The sequence below is a fragment of the Triturus cristatus genome, chromosome 9, assembly GCF_964204655.1.
Source record: "Triturus cristatus chromosome 9, aTriCri1.1, whole genome shotgun sequence".
Taxonomy (NCBI): Eukaryota; Metazoa; Chordata; class Amphibia; order Caudata; family Salamandridae; genus Triturus; species Triturus cristatus.
Window position 1 is genome coordinate 365,369,393 of NC_140592.1, and position 13,328 is coordinate 365,382,720.

The 13,328-nt window shown below is 42.5% G+C and overlaps 1 protein-coding gene across 2 annotated transcripts in view; it reads left to right on the forward strand.

Annotated features, from left to right (window-relative positions):
• The window catches only part of TEX264 (testis expressed 264, ER-phagy receptor), a 570,054-nt gene that overhangs the window by 56,525 nt on the left and 500,201 nt on the right, over positions 1 to 13,328 (forward strand). The window lies entirely within an intron of this gene.

Consider the following 13,328-nt stretch of genomic DNA (forward strand, 5'->3'; position numbering starts at 1 on the left):
GGACAAATGCATCAAATACCCAGTTTCCTACAACCACTTACAATGCTAACTTCATCTTCTGGCTCCGTTTCAAAACACTCCTATTTGAGGATACTGATTTTTCTTCATTGTGGGATTTTCATTCTAGACTACCATAATTGCCAGTTAAGTAAACAGAGTTTTCACAAATATTCTCTGCTTATCTAATACTAGACATGTCTGGGGTGGGCTGGTTCTCCTGAGTGGCACCTCCACCACAATCAAGCTGGTCCTGGGAATGTAAAAACGCTAACTGCCTCCTTAGCTATACAATGAGTTCATGTTGGTAGACATTCAGAGGTCAATCAAGAGCACTTGGACTTAGCTGTGCTTGCCAAATACATCAGTCGCTTGGCAAATCCATCGTTTTATTACGAATTAGATTATGATTGGATTACAAGTGCATAAAGCCCAATCTCTGTCAAGGTTATAAGTAGGGCTCCCAGTTTTTCGTTTTTACTGATTTTTACAGATAAATACAGACAGAAAACTATTAATTTTCCTGTCTGTATTTATTTTTAAATACAGAAAAATACGGAAAATAGGCCTTCTTTGAATGATTTTTTTCTACTACCAGTCATGAGTGCCAGGTCAGTAGGTGTTCAGACTGAGAGGTAGGAGAGATGAAAAAAGATAATAGATTTCCTAATTAAGCTTAAGTAAGTGCAGATCTACAGTTTTTTATGCTATTTTGCAATGCAGGTGTTTTCAGATAACGTTATTGCACTGTATACTGCTAAAACCTTTTTGACATTCAAATGCGAGTATACATTTATCAGTTAAATAAATGTGGAAAAATACACATTGCAGCTTCATTTTTACAGAAAACACAAAATAAAAATGGATAAATAAAGAAAAACTGAGCAAAAAATAAATATGGATAAATACAGACGGAAATGTTGAAAAAATAAATACCATATAACCGGGAGCCCTAGTTATAAGCCTCACGCTAAGTAATATCTAGCGTCAGTTCTTTCAAGAAGGTCTTCATATTTGCTCTCACACTTGTAGAAGATTTGTATGTGAGTCCGATTGATGTTCCCATGGCATTTCCAATTGAGCTGAATACAAATAGTATTCTATACAGCCTAACTTGAAGCACCTATGATATGTAATACAACCGACACCGTTCACAGCCCAAATTTCTTGTAGACAATAAATATAATTCCTCTGAAAGAATAAACCTAATCAACAGCTTTCATTCTTTTTTTAATCTTAAACCTGCTATATTACAACTTACCAATCACTTCCTGTACCTCTCCTGTCAAAGTGGGTGGACCTAATTAATTAAAGCAGTTAGTTAAGTAAGAAAGGGTCCTGTGATCAAGTTGTCGTATTTGATCCCATTCCGTTACTTGTCCTCATCCCATTACTTGTCCTTAGATTAGCAAGATTTTGTTTTCCCTCTTATTAGCGGATGGTTTCTCTCCCATTGCACTTAACATTGTTTTCTACTGAGCCACCCTCTTCTCCTCCTTTAGAATGTAACGTCTACCTTTCTATGATCTTGCTATTTTGTAATCCCATTGATCTTGCTACATCATGAATACCATTGACTTCTCTCTGGAACAAAACTATACAATGTAAAACAATTTGTGTTGAATTTAGAGATGAACTACACATTTCAAGGACAACCATATTCTTTGCAAAATCAGAATTAGTTCAGTGTCATCTGTTGGCTGGATACGTGACAAAGGGACATTTTATATACGTATATATTTATCCTTTTTGCTGCTAATATATCATTTCTGGTTATTAATGTATAATACCTTAATTTTTCTCTGCCAATATAAAATAAAGCCTTATTGATTAGAAAATGTGCATCTTAATTGGTAACAATATTTGCCTGTGCTATCACCATGAGATAAATGTTATTTCGAATTCAACTTCAGATGAGTTTTACACCCCATTACTTTTCTTCACCCAGTAGCAAGTGCTTACTTGTCTGTAGGGCTCTTTGTTCAGAACCTGTACAGGCACAGGGTAGATGGTTTTGTTCAAAGTTACTAATACTACTTGTGTTATGGCCTAGCCTTGTCAACAACTGTGGCATAGTCACTGGCTCTCTTCTTATCCTCTAACTATTTTGGGGTCCATTAGGATGCCCGCCACCCTAGCGGTGCTGGGACCGGCCGCCTGCGGTGCGGTGGTCCCGCTCCGCCAATTAGGATGCGAGCGCCACCCTGGCGGTCGCATTCCGCATCTTTGACAATGCGGCGGGTGCTGCTGTAAGCAGCACCCGCCACAATGCCAAAGAGGCATGTTGTGCATTGCCATGCACAACGTGGCAGGCACTACGCGGTGCCTGCCACCTGGTGCATGGCAATGAGGGGGGTATCATAGGTACCCCCCAGGTGCAGCCCCCACCTCCCTGGAGGCCCACAAGGGGCCCCCAAAGTAATTCCCCACCAGCCTTTCTATGGCGGCAAAACCGCCATAGGAAGGCATGTGATACCCAGCATCATAATATGGATGGCGGTGCCTTCTAGGCACCGCCACCATATTATGCCCCAGCTCTGCCCGGCCTGCAATCGGAGCAATTACCGACCGGCGGAAAAGCGGCAGATGGACTTTCCGTCTGCAACGATACCCCCACCATAATAATATGGCGGGAGGTAAATCTAGTTGGGATGGCGGGCGGATCGCCACCGTCGAGCCGGCAGTGGCGATCTGCCCGCCATCCTAATGACCCCCTTAGTTCGGCCTCACCAGTGTCTATTTCAGCCTTTACATGCAATGTTCTGCACTGTCTCTGTAATGTGGGAGCCATAGTGATGGAGCAGCAGTGCCTTCCTTACAGACGTTACCTGTCCTTGGGTTACAGACTGCCCTCTAAGAACGTGGTTTGCCTTGACATGACAAATTTAGGAGGGAAGAAATGATATGCTGTGGGCTGGCTTCAACAGCAGGTTATGGGGCAGTAGAGCAAACGTCTAGCCTGAGCACGGTTAAGCTTTAAAAGGCAGGTACTTACATGGTTCAGAACGACTGGCTTCTCTTGGAAGTCAAATATCGGAAAAGAAATTGCTTAGCAGAAAAACATGAAAATAACACCTTTTCTGTATGTCTACAAACTCTGTTCTATTTGAGGACCACTCCCAAGAGCATCAGTCACCCCTGAGTGCTGCTTACACATTGGTCTCCACAGATACCTACATTTTGATCTCTGTCCTTTAAAATACTTGTGTCTGGGAAGGCTGATATACAGAGAGGAGGGAGGAACATGGAGACCACTGTTGCCACCTTAAAAAAACTCTGTTGTGTTTTGGGGTAGGAACTAGGAGAGTCTGGTAGGTAAACCTGGACCACAGACCAGCCCATGGCTTGTTTATTCAGCCAGTTTCAGGGATTTGAGGTTGGCAGGGCCAGACTCTAAACCTAAATTAGTGCAGGCAAAACGTGGAAATCATCCCCACACTACACAAGACCTTCGCTATATTTAGTCTGGAAGACATTTTTGGGTCATGCCAGGAATTATAGACCTGGCATTTTTGTTTTACCCTGTTGTTTTAGTTTTTTCTTACTGTTTTACCTACCAGCTGTCTAAGTTGTTTTCCAGTGCCAAGATATCTCTGGTGGGATGAATACTATATCACCCAACCTAAACCAAATTACCCAAACTATTTAAACATTTTTTGGAGGTGATCCCATAGCAGTCATTGGAGAGAATCTATTTTTATGGAGGTGACATTGGTTTTCCAGGAGAATGAGCTCACTGGAGTCTTTCGAGTCACTATCACCGTCCCAGCTGGCCAAGTCTTTCAAATTAGGGTGAACTGGGATGTATTGCATGAAAGTTTGCCATAGAGGTATTTCTCAGAGGAGAACTAAAGATCCAGATGTCAAGTGTGCGAATGTGGAACATGTAAAAGTGCCTTTTGTATTTCTTGGCAGTGTCTCACAATTTTTAATCTGCAACACAGTATTCTAGCAGAAGTGACTAGAAACACAGAAAGTTTAATGTAGCCTGAAGTGTATATAGTAGGGCGAAGGCTGTAGACTAACTTGGGCTGTACCGTTACAACACATGGGGGGAAAAAGACAGACTAGGGTGAATTTGGATACAATTCCTTTTTCACCAACAAAGACAACGTGTGGCTTTTCCATTATAAATATCTACAGATGTTACTTAAATTACACATTTTGTTTGTTTAGTAGCTTATTTTCTAGTCTCTCAATTATTACTTCTGATTTCCGTTATTTTGTAACAAGACTAGTTTTTCAGACTACCATGGTGAAGAATCTGATTTTGAATGGAGCTTTTAAAAACACCTTTTCTCTGGGGTCATCATTGTCTCACTTTCCAGTGCTCCTAATCTTAAAGTCTGTAATGTATCTGCTTCCCTTTATTATTCTATTGACAATTCTGCTATGTTTCATGATACTCAGAAATGTTCAAATTGTTGTCCAGTATAGGCAAGTATGGACCGATCCACACCACATTTTGATGATGTCAACATGACATACATTTTCAAATAATGAATATACATGGAACTTATTTACTTAGTGAATGCCTACCCTCAAATTTTGCATTGGATCCAGCACTTCATGAACTAATTTAGACAACCTTGAATAAGGGTATTTCATCAAAGTGAAAAGTTAAACTTCAGAGATTGAATTCACTGTCAGTGCACCATCAGCAGACAAGTCTTTCATGACAACAACTTTATCATCTATGTTACTCGTTTGCTTAAATGTTTTTCCTAGTGGTGCAGAAACACTTGGTCATATATATTAATATTGTAAAAGAGTTAAAATGTGTGTGCCAACTTGTACATGTGAAAAGAAAATAGAGCCTTGTGACCATATTTGTTATGGAAAAATTAAGTCAGAGAATGCCAATTGTTATAGTATAGATACTCATGAGGAAGAAAGCAGTAAGACTGCTTTCAGTCATTCATTAACTCATTTATAACGGCTGTGTTGGCTTTCTCCCAGGGCCATTGCTAGATTTAGTGTATATGTAAAAGGAGGTAAAAATCACAATACACTAAAGTCCAACAGGCACATGCATCAATCTTTTTGCGAGCGCAAACGATGCGATTCGCAAAAATCGGCCGTTTGTGCCTGCAAAAAGGGCTTTTGCGATGCATCAAGGTTTAAGCACTCGCAATTTAAGGAATCGTAATTTGCAATTCCTTAAATGCAATGTAACACCCACTTTAAAATAGCGATTTCGCTATTTGGGGCCGCAAATTATTGAGCAATTAAACTGGTTGGTAATTTGCAAAAACTTTGAAAAATGCACTAAAGTGCATTTTTCAAAGTTTCGTGTTGCGCACACACAGGCCCATAGAAATTAATGGGGAGCCAACCCTTAATTGCGAGTCGCAAATTGCGAGTCGCAATTAAGGATTGTTTAGGAATCGCTATTTTTATAGTGATTCCTACATGCATAGGCTTTTGCGAGTCCTTAATTGCGATTCCTTAATAATCGCAATTAAGGACTCGCAAAATCCTACCTTGATGCATGTGCCCCCAAATCATTTGGCAACCTTGGGTAGACCTGTATAATGTCCTTGTTCGAGCATGGAGAGTTGACTACTTCCACACCTATTTCAGCACCTAAGTCAATCCACTTGGGCATAAAACACCTATCAAATGAGCTTAGTTTAAAACTTTATGAAGTGCATGTTTCACAAGTATCCTTTATTTATAATGGTATTACATTCAGATCCCGTGCACGTTTGAGTATTCATTTGTTTGACATCATGTTTAGTGAATTTCATCGGTTTAACAAATTACATACTTTACATACCCCAATCCTCTTTAGCACTTCACCTAAGAATATAATGTATTACTGTTATAACCATTTTTGTAGAGTTTTCTACAGTATTCCTATACAACGTGAAACAATGTCCCCACCTTCCCAGTTGACTCAGAGATCGCTTCAAATGTCTTCATTTACTATACATAATTTAAATTATTCAAACATTTCCTCGTGCAACATATCTGACTCCCTGATGTATCTTCTATAAGAGATGAGTATATATCTCGAAAAGTAACCATCACAAATTATGTAATCATGGATAGTTAATATTCAGTATATATCCTGTAAGTTCAATTTTAACAACCAAGTCTGTCCATGCGTAACTTACATGATTTATTCAAAACCAATATTACAAAGGGTACAATACTGGCACCACTGTTGCGGGTTTGGACAAAGAGGTCAACTGCTGTGGGAGCATAAATTTCCACCCGACACGGCAATGCCCAATATTCTCGTTAATGATGTGTGGCTCTGGGACATTCTTTCGTTGGTGATTGGGGTGGGAGGAGAAATGTGATGACATTACAAATCGTACCAGTACTATGTCTGCTCAAACGTTTTGTGTTTCATGTTCATAATAAAAAGATTTTTAAAAGAAAAACATTTCCATCTCACACCTCCTTTTCACTTTACTGCTGCAGGATTGGTATTTCTTGACTTTCTCATAATTGTTGTAGCCGAAACTGTTGTAGCATATTAAACCTTCCAGTGCTCGGAATTTGGCAGCGTTTGGGAGTATGAAATACCGAAATGCAAGAAAACGCAATTTGCAAAAGGTAACAGACCTTCTCTTCACCAACTCGAAGACCATTGCACTTCATGCACCCTTTATGTGGCCTCCTTTCTAAGATGCTGTCTTCAAGAAATAAAAAAAAATGGTTGAGGTTTCTTGTGCAGGGCCGGCGCTTAGCATGTGGAGCTGCTCAAGGCCCGCACCCAGCTGACCAACAAGTGGCCTGAGCCTGTGAGGGCCCCTGCCTGGACTTCATTGGTTTAACTCTGCAAGGCCTGTGTGAAGTTCTACTAAGGACAGATGAAGGGGCCCACATCCACAGGCCTCACAGCGCTAGACCATGACTGCGAGGCCCAGGGAAGGGACTCCCAACCCTCGCAGAGCTACACCTTAGGTGCGATGATCAGGGTAGGAACGGACCTACCCCGGGCTAAGTACTCATGGTGTGGTCCAGCGAGGCCTAGAGTAGGCGTCCCTGAGTCGGGAGGCCGGGCGTCTGTATTTGGCAGGTTTGACCTGTAATTGGGGTTCCAGCCCCGCACTGCCCACATAAAGGCACTGCAGGACACCCACTGTCCAGCACTTTTAACCCTTTCAACGGAGAGGCAAATCTCTTTCAGCCCTTGATGAGCTGAGAAAGAGATGATTGTGGGTGGCTGGGAGAGAGGCGTTGTAGCAGTGGCCAAACACAGGGCCCCCGCAGCACCTGCAGTGTGGGGGGGGCCGAAGCTCCAGGGTGCCCCCGCAGCACAATACTCTGGCCGGAGTGCTCCTGATTGGGTCCGGAAGGAGCCCCTCCATGTACCTTGCAGGGGGGTTCTCTCCAGTTTCTTTATACCAGTGCGTTGCAGCACTGGAGGGGTCCTACGCAAAGCAGCTTTAGGACCGCCTTAAGCTACTAGGATGCAAACAGCCTTGAATGAGTGGATAGAACCTATGCTCAGGACCTGTTCTGATAGTATTCCCTTGGTGTCATTTTCTTCCAGTAAGGCTGTTTCAAAGTGTTGTCACGTTGTCAAATCAGTGGACCAGGCACAGGGAGAGCATTATTTGCCTCAGATCAAACAGCTGGTTAAATTAGTAGGGCCAAGGCTGCAGTGCACTGCTACTTGGTGGAAAGGCTATTAACAGGACCATTGGAATTATGTGACAGGGGAGGGCCAAATTATGTGGCAGGGTTGACTAAATTATGCAACAAGAAAAGCCAAGTTATGCGGTGTAATGGGGCACCTTTTGTGATAACATTGCTTCATTATTTTCTTATTTTCTTCACTTATTAATGCTGTCCGAGCATAGATTTCTCCTCAGTAGAAGCAGTTAACACCCAAATATATCAATAAACAACAGAAAGGTGACCAGTCAACCTTTGAAAAGATCATTTCACTGCACGGCAACATGTTGCTGCAGTTTTAACCCTGTCGCCGCAGGGGGGGGGGGCAACGGCGGCGGCGTTGTGCTCGTGGCGAGTCCAGCTCGTCATGAGGCACAGTGGAGCTGTGCTCATGACGAGCTGGGTTCGTCATGACTCCGCCCACTAATTTATTCCCCCGCACAGGCGGGGAATCAATTACGCGTGGGAGTGACGACGCCAGCTCGTCTTGAGCACAGCTCCACTGTGCCTCATGACGAGCTGGGCCCGTCATGAGCATTCAAGGGGTTAATATTTAGTCACTTCTGAAACATTTGAGCTAGAAACAAATTTATTTTTGGTTAAAATCTGAAGATTATGCAGCTGATGATGGATTATGTGGCAAATGTGGCAAATCCATAATTATGTGAAAAACACCAAGGCCGCACATTCGCATAATTCCAGTGGCCTGGCTATACATTTACCACTGCATTGCATTTAGGTGAATATAACATGTCACTGGGTACTTCTCCCCTCCAAGGTAACATTCAGTCCATTTTGGAATCATACACTTCCTAGCAGTTTTTACATGGAATTAAAGTAGACCCAATCTTGCCAAAAAATGTAGCAGAGGAATACATTCAGAAAAGTGATTGTCTAAGAGCACACATTTTAGCCAAATGGGAGGCAGGATTAAAAAACATGTCTCCTGATTTCACGTTTCCAAATAGTTCACTAGACCACAACTGGGGTGTCAGCGGTTCCTATGGCAAGGAGGTGAAATGGTAAAACTGAGATTAGATAATACCATAGTTCCATGGCTACAATGTACCCACAGAACAATTCCTGTGGTAGTTGCTACTTACTGGACAGTATGCGTGGTAGATATCGATATTTACTACTGGTGTTTCAAAGCTTGAGAATTTCAATCCATTTGCAAGCCAGAGTTAATTTTTTGAACTTGTAGCTCAAGATTTGCAATTGCAAACAGTCAAGGCTTACTCCAGGAGGTGGTAAAGGAATTAAAACTCTGATACATTATAAATAGCAGTCACAATCAAGAAACTCAGTCTAGAGCTGAGTTATTTTAAGATTGCCTTTGTCAATGGCAGGATTTAAAATGAACTCCCAAAAAGTCTTATATGTGATTTGTAGTTTCTAAGCTCCCCAAGAAACCGCTTCTGAAGTCTCTGCACGAGCAATGTGTATCCGCAGGTGCAATGTGTCTCAAAAGGCAAAAGTGTCCAGTGAAAAGATAATTGAAAACTGGACAATCTACTTGGGCCTCGCAGCGTTAGACCATGGCTATGAAGTCCAGGGGACAGAGGCCCCTACTCCTGGGCCTCACAGTGATGGGTCATATCTGTGTGTTCCAGGGTTGGGGACTCCTCTCCCCTGGGCCTCGAAATACTAGACCATAGATATAAGGCACAGGGCTGTGGGGCCTCCTCTCATAGGCCTTTCAGCACTAGACCATAGCAGTGAGGCCCATGGGTTGGGACCACCCGCCCCTGGGCCTCACTGTGCTAGTCCATAGCTGGGGACACAGGGGAGTAGGCCCATATCCCCTAGGCCCCAAGCACTAGACCATACATGTGAGGCCACGGGAAGCGCTTACCTTTACCCCTGGTCATCACAGTTCTGGATCATGGTAGGAACGTCCAGGGGAGGGAACCTCCTTCAACTGGACTTGCAGCACCAGACCATTGCTGCAAGAACCAAGGAAGAGGGTTTCCTTACCCTGGGCTCTCCTCTTCTGGGCTTTGAAGACCTAGACCATGGTTGTGAGGCTTAGGGTAGTGAGTGGGGCCCTACCCTAGGCATCGTAGCCATGGTAATGCTGCAAGGTCCAAGGGAGGTGGGCTCCTTCACCTATGCCTAGCACCGGGCCTAGGGTATTAGGTGCCCAATGTACCCAACTTATGGCCACATTTTACTGTACAGACAGTGGACGAGGGTGAGGAGACACTGGGCCTATGTTACCATTGCTATGCTACTTGTCTCTTTAATGAACCTCACATATCATGTATGACTATATATCTCACTTTACCATGGGATATTGGGTTGGCTTATCGGATTTATTAATGTTTTCTTATTAATTGAGTCTTAAACTTTTTTAACATTCACGATCAATGATTGTTTTTTTAGGAGTGTTACATAATTCTTGTGGTTTTATGTTTTTGTTTATGGAGATGTATTATATGACTAGATATTCGTTGGAAGGAGTCATAAAACTTATTTGTCCTGAGGATGGTGGTATAAATGCTTTGAGACCACCGAAACGTGTCGACAGAACACACAAACACAACCCACAGTGCATGGACGATTGCAACAGGTCACTGAACATATTTATCCATATCCAGTGACACATTTAGTGGGAGTGTACTTACTTATGAGAAAACGATTGGAGTGTCTTTAAAACTCTCCCCCTTTATTACTGTTGGTTTTCATATTTGTCTTTTATATTGTTGCCATATCGGTACATTGATTGTGCTATGTAACAAGATTTTTAATGTATGGTTATAAAATTAAATGACCTATGTGTTTTTTTCAAAATTCCCATGCTATCAAATTATTATGATTGTTGTGATGGGGTGTGAGTGTAAATATCTTTAAGTGATTTATCAAGGGAATTTTTTGTGTTGTTTTGATGCTCCATTGCTACTCACTTGCACGCTCTCCTGGGCCTTGCAGACGTGATCCAGTGCTGCAAGTCAGGAGATTTCTTCACTGCCCTGGACCTCACTGCTATGGGCCATCTAGTAACGCCTATCAAAGTAGGAAGGCTTGTGCTGGATTGCTCATCATTTTAGATGTTTGCTCAGCATCTTGTAGGAAGCCCCTACAGGATGCCAAATGTTTGCTTGCCAAGGGACTGATACAGAAAAGCAGTCTAGTCAATATTGGATAGAAAACAAATAGTTTAGCTGGGAAGCCAGGAGCATCCCAGCCCAGTGGTATGTTTTAACACTGACTCTGCTCTACAGAGGTATGAGGGGCCAGCATTTGCTAACATGGCAACTGGGAGGTAGGACTTGTTCCAAAGGAAGTGACCTACACAGGCACTTTATTAAAATGTTTTCCTTTAAGGGTGTTAAAATGGAGGAATAAAAAGAACTGAGAATGAAACAGCCCTAAACAAGCAGCCATCACCCTAAAATCTTTAAGTTAATGGCCAGTCTGCCCATGAGATAAAGGCAGATAAGGAGCTAAAGGTCCACAAAGAACATGATTTTCACAAGATCAAACATTTTGTTCAAGTAGGAGAACCAAGATTGCAACACAGGATTGCTTGTTTCAAGAAACATAACTTTCCCAGTACACTGCATGCTTAATATGTTAAAGAGAATAGGGACCGGATTTAGGACATGGTGTAATGGGATGAAAACCCCAAAATGAACTTTGTGACTTTTGGTAACCATCGTATATATATATATCTTTTCGGTGAAACGACAAGGGCACTAGGCGTCCTGCGAAGTAATAATGGAAAGTTGACTTCTGCACCGGAGAGGATGCCCTAGGGATAGAGTAGGTGGAGCCTTTTCTTCACGTATAGACGTTAGAGATTGGTTCTTGTCATCAAGTGCTTCCCGCTATGGACCAGTAGTCTGAGTTCCAGGGGAGGATGGCTCTCCCCTGTGCTTTGCAGTGCTGGACCATGGTGGGAAAGTGTCAGAGAAAGCCCCTCCTTTCCTTGGGACCTCACAGATATGGTCAAGCGCTGCAAGACCCAAGGAGTCCATACACAGTGCTGGACCATGGGTGCGAGGCCCGGGGAGTTTCTTTTTCTTTTGACCTTGCAGTCTTGGTCAAGCATTGCGAGGCCCGGAGAAGGGGGCTCTTTGATTAATCCCTAGATTTAAGGATTAGCTTTTTCCAGTTACATTCCTGTCTGTAAACTGGTGTTAATGTCCTCAGATCCCTGCCCACCTGTGTGCATTACTGATGGCCCATTATAGAGTGGCTCACTGCCACTCTGTTTTCTTTAACAAAAAATACAGCACTGTTTTAAGCAAGATCTGTGTCTCTGCTCGCTCATGCATAATAAATACTTCTCCTGTGCAGAGCCAGGTGCCCTCTGTGATCAAAGGATACTCTTCAAGGGGGCATCCCACAATTTGGAGACCTCTGTTCCACTCCATTTGTCTTTATATTCTGCACCCTTCCAACTTGAGAGATGTTACCTTATTGATGAGGCAAGGATTTTTAGATCTATATAGTTATATCCCATGAAGTTCTGTTTTGGTTTTTGCTCAGTATTAGACATGGCAATACTGACTGGCCACAATGATAAAATACTGACCAGACACAATCCTAGAGGAAAGCCCCCGTTTCTTGGCCCTTTGTGCCATAGTCCAGCACTATAAAGACCAAGGATATGGACCGGTAAGTGAGCCAGGCTCGCAGCATAATTTAATTGAAATTGGGATGTGCGCTTTGCAGGGGTTATGCAAGTGAAAGGAGATGTATCTCAAAGCTGTTAATCAAATTTGCATCATGCTAATTTACAAAAGGAAGTGTACTTTGGCCACATGTAAGTCTATACTGATAATTAGTAGCAGAACTTTTAAAAGCTTCAGAGGGCGTTAATGAAGGCCTTGTACCCATAGGTAAGGGAAACTGACAATACACCCTTTTAGTCTCCATATGATTGTATTCTGCTAGTTTCTAGTATTTTACAGTGACTTGTGTGATGTGTTTAAAAGAAGTCAAGCTATTTTCATCTTTTTTATTTGCTTTCATATCTTTATTGGACAAATATCTTCTGTGGCACATATTTTTCTTGCATTCAGTATCTGGGAAATCATCTTAGAATTTTAATCACCACTGGTCACCCTTCAGGGTATTCTACATGCTGCAGCATTCCACACACAAGGGCCTGTTGAAATACTACCACGTAATTCCACCCTGATGCAACTCTTCAGGCTCCACTTGCCAGCATGTACCATCGTCAAAACCAGCTGCACCATCTACAAAGCCATTACAATCCATTAGCAGTCAACAAACCAGCTATCAATCCTTGATTTTATCCTTTTCTTTTACCCTGTGCAGCGCTCTGCTGCCTTTTGGCTAAATTCACTGTAAAAAAAAAATACCACATACATACGACGGGCCTACTTGGATGATAAGCTCACCGTCTCCAGTGGCTCTCTGCACACCCGCATCTAGGACACCTTCGGGCGGAAGAAGTGCTGAAAAGAAAAAAGAAGTTTAAAGGCCTTTCACATCTATGCAACAAGAATCTACAATGCTAAATCACCATATCCACCTGGACAGCCTGAACCAGCGCCATTTTAGGAGACAGCTGAATTCTCAACTCTTTAAAAACACCACATCATGATGCAGTAAAAGTCCAACGTCTACTCCTCCTATCACATGTTGACTGTGTCTTTGTCATTGACCTTGTTCAGTGGCCTGCTGGCTGTGCTACAAAACCTTTTGTTTATTTATAAGACTGC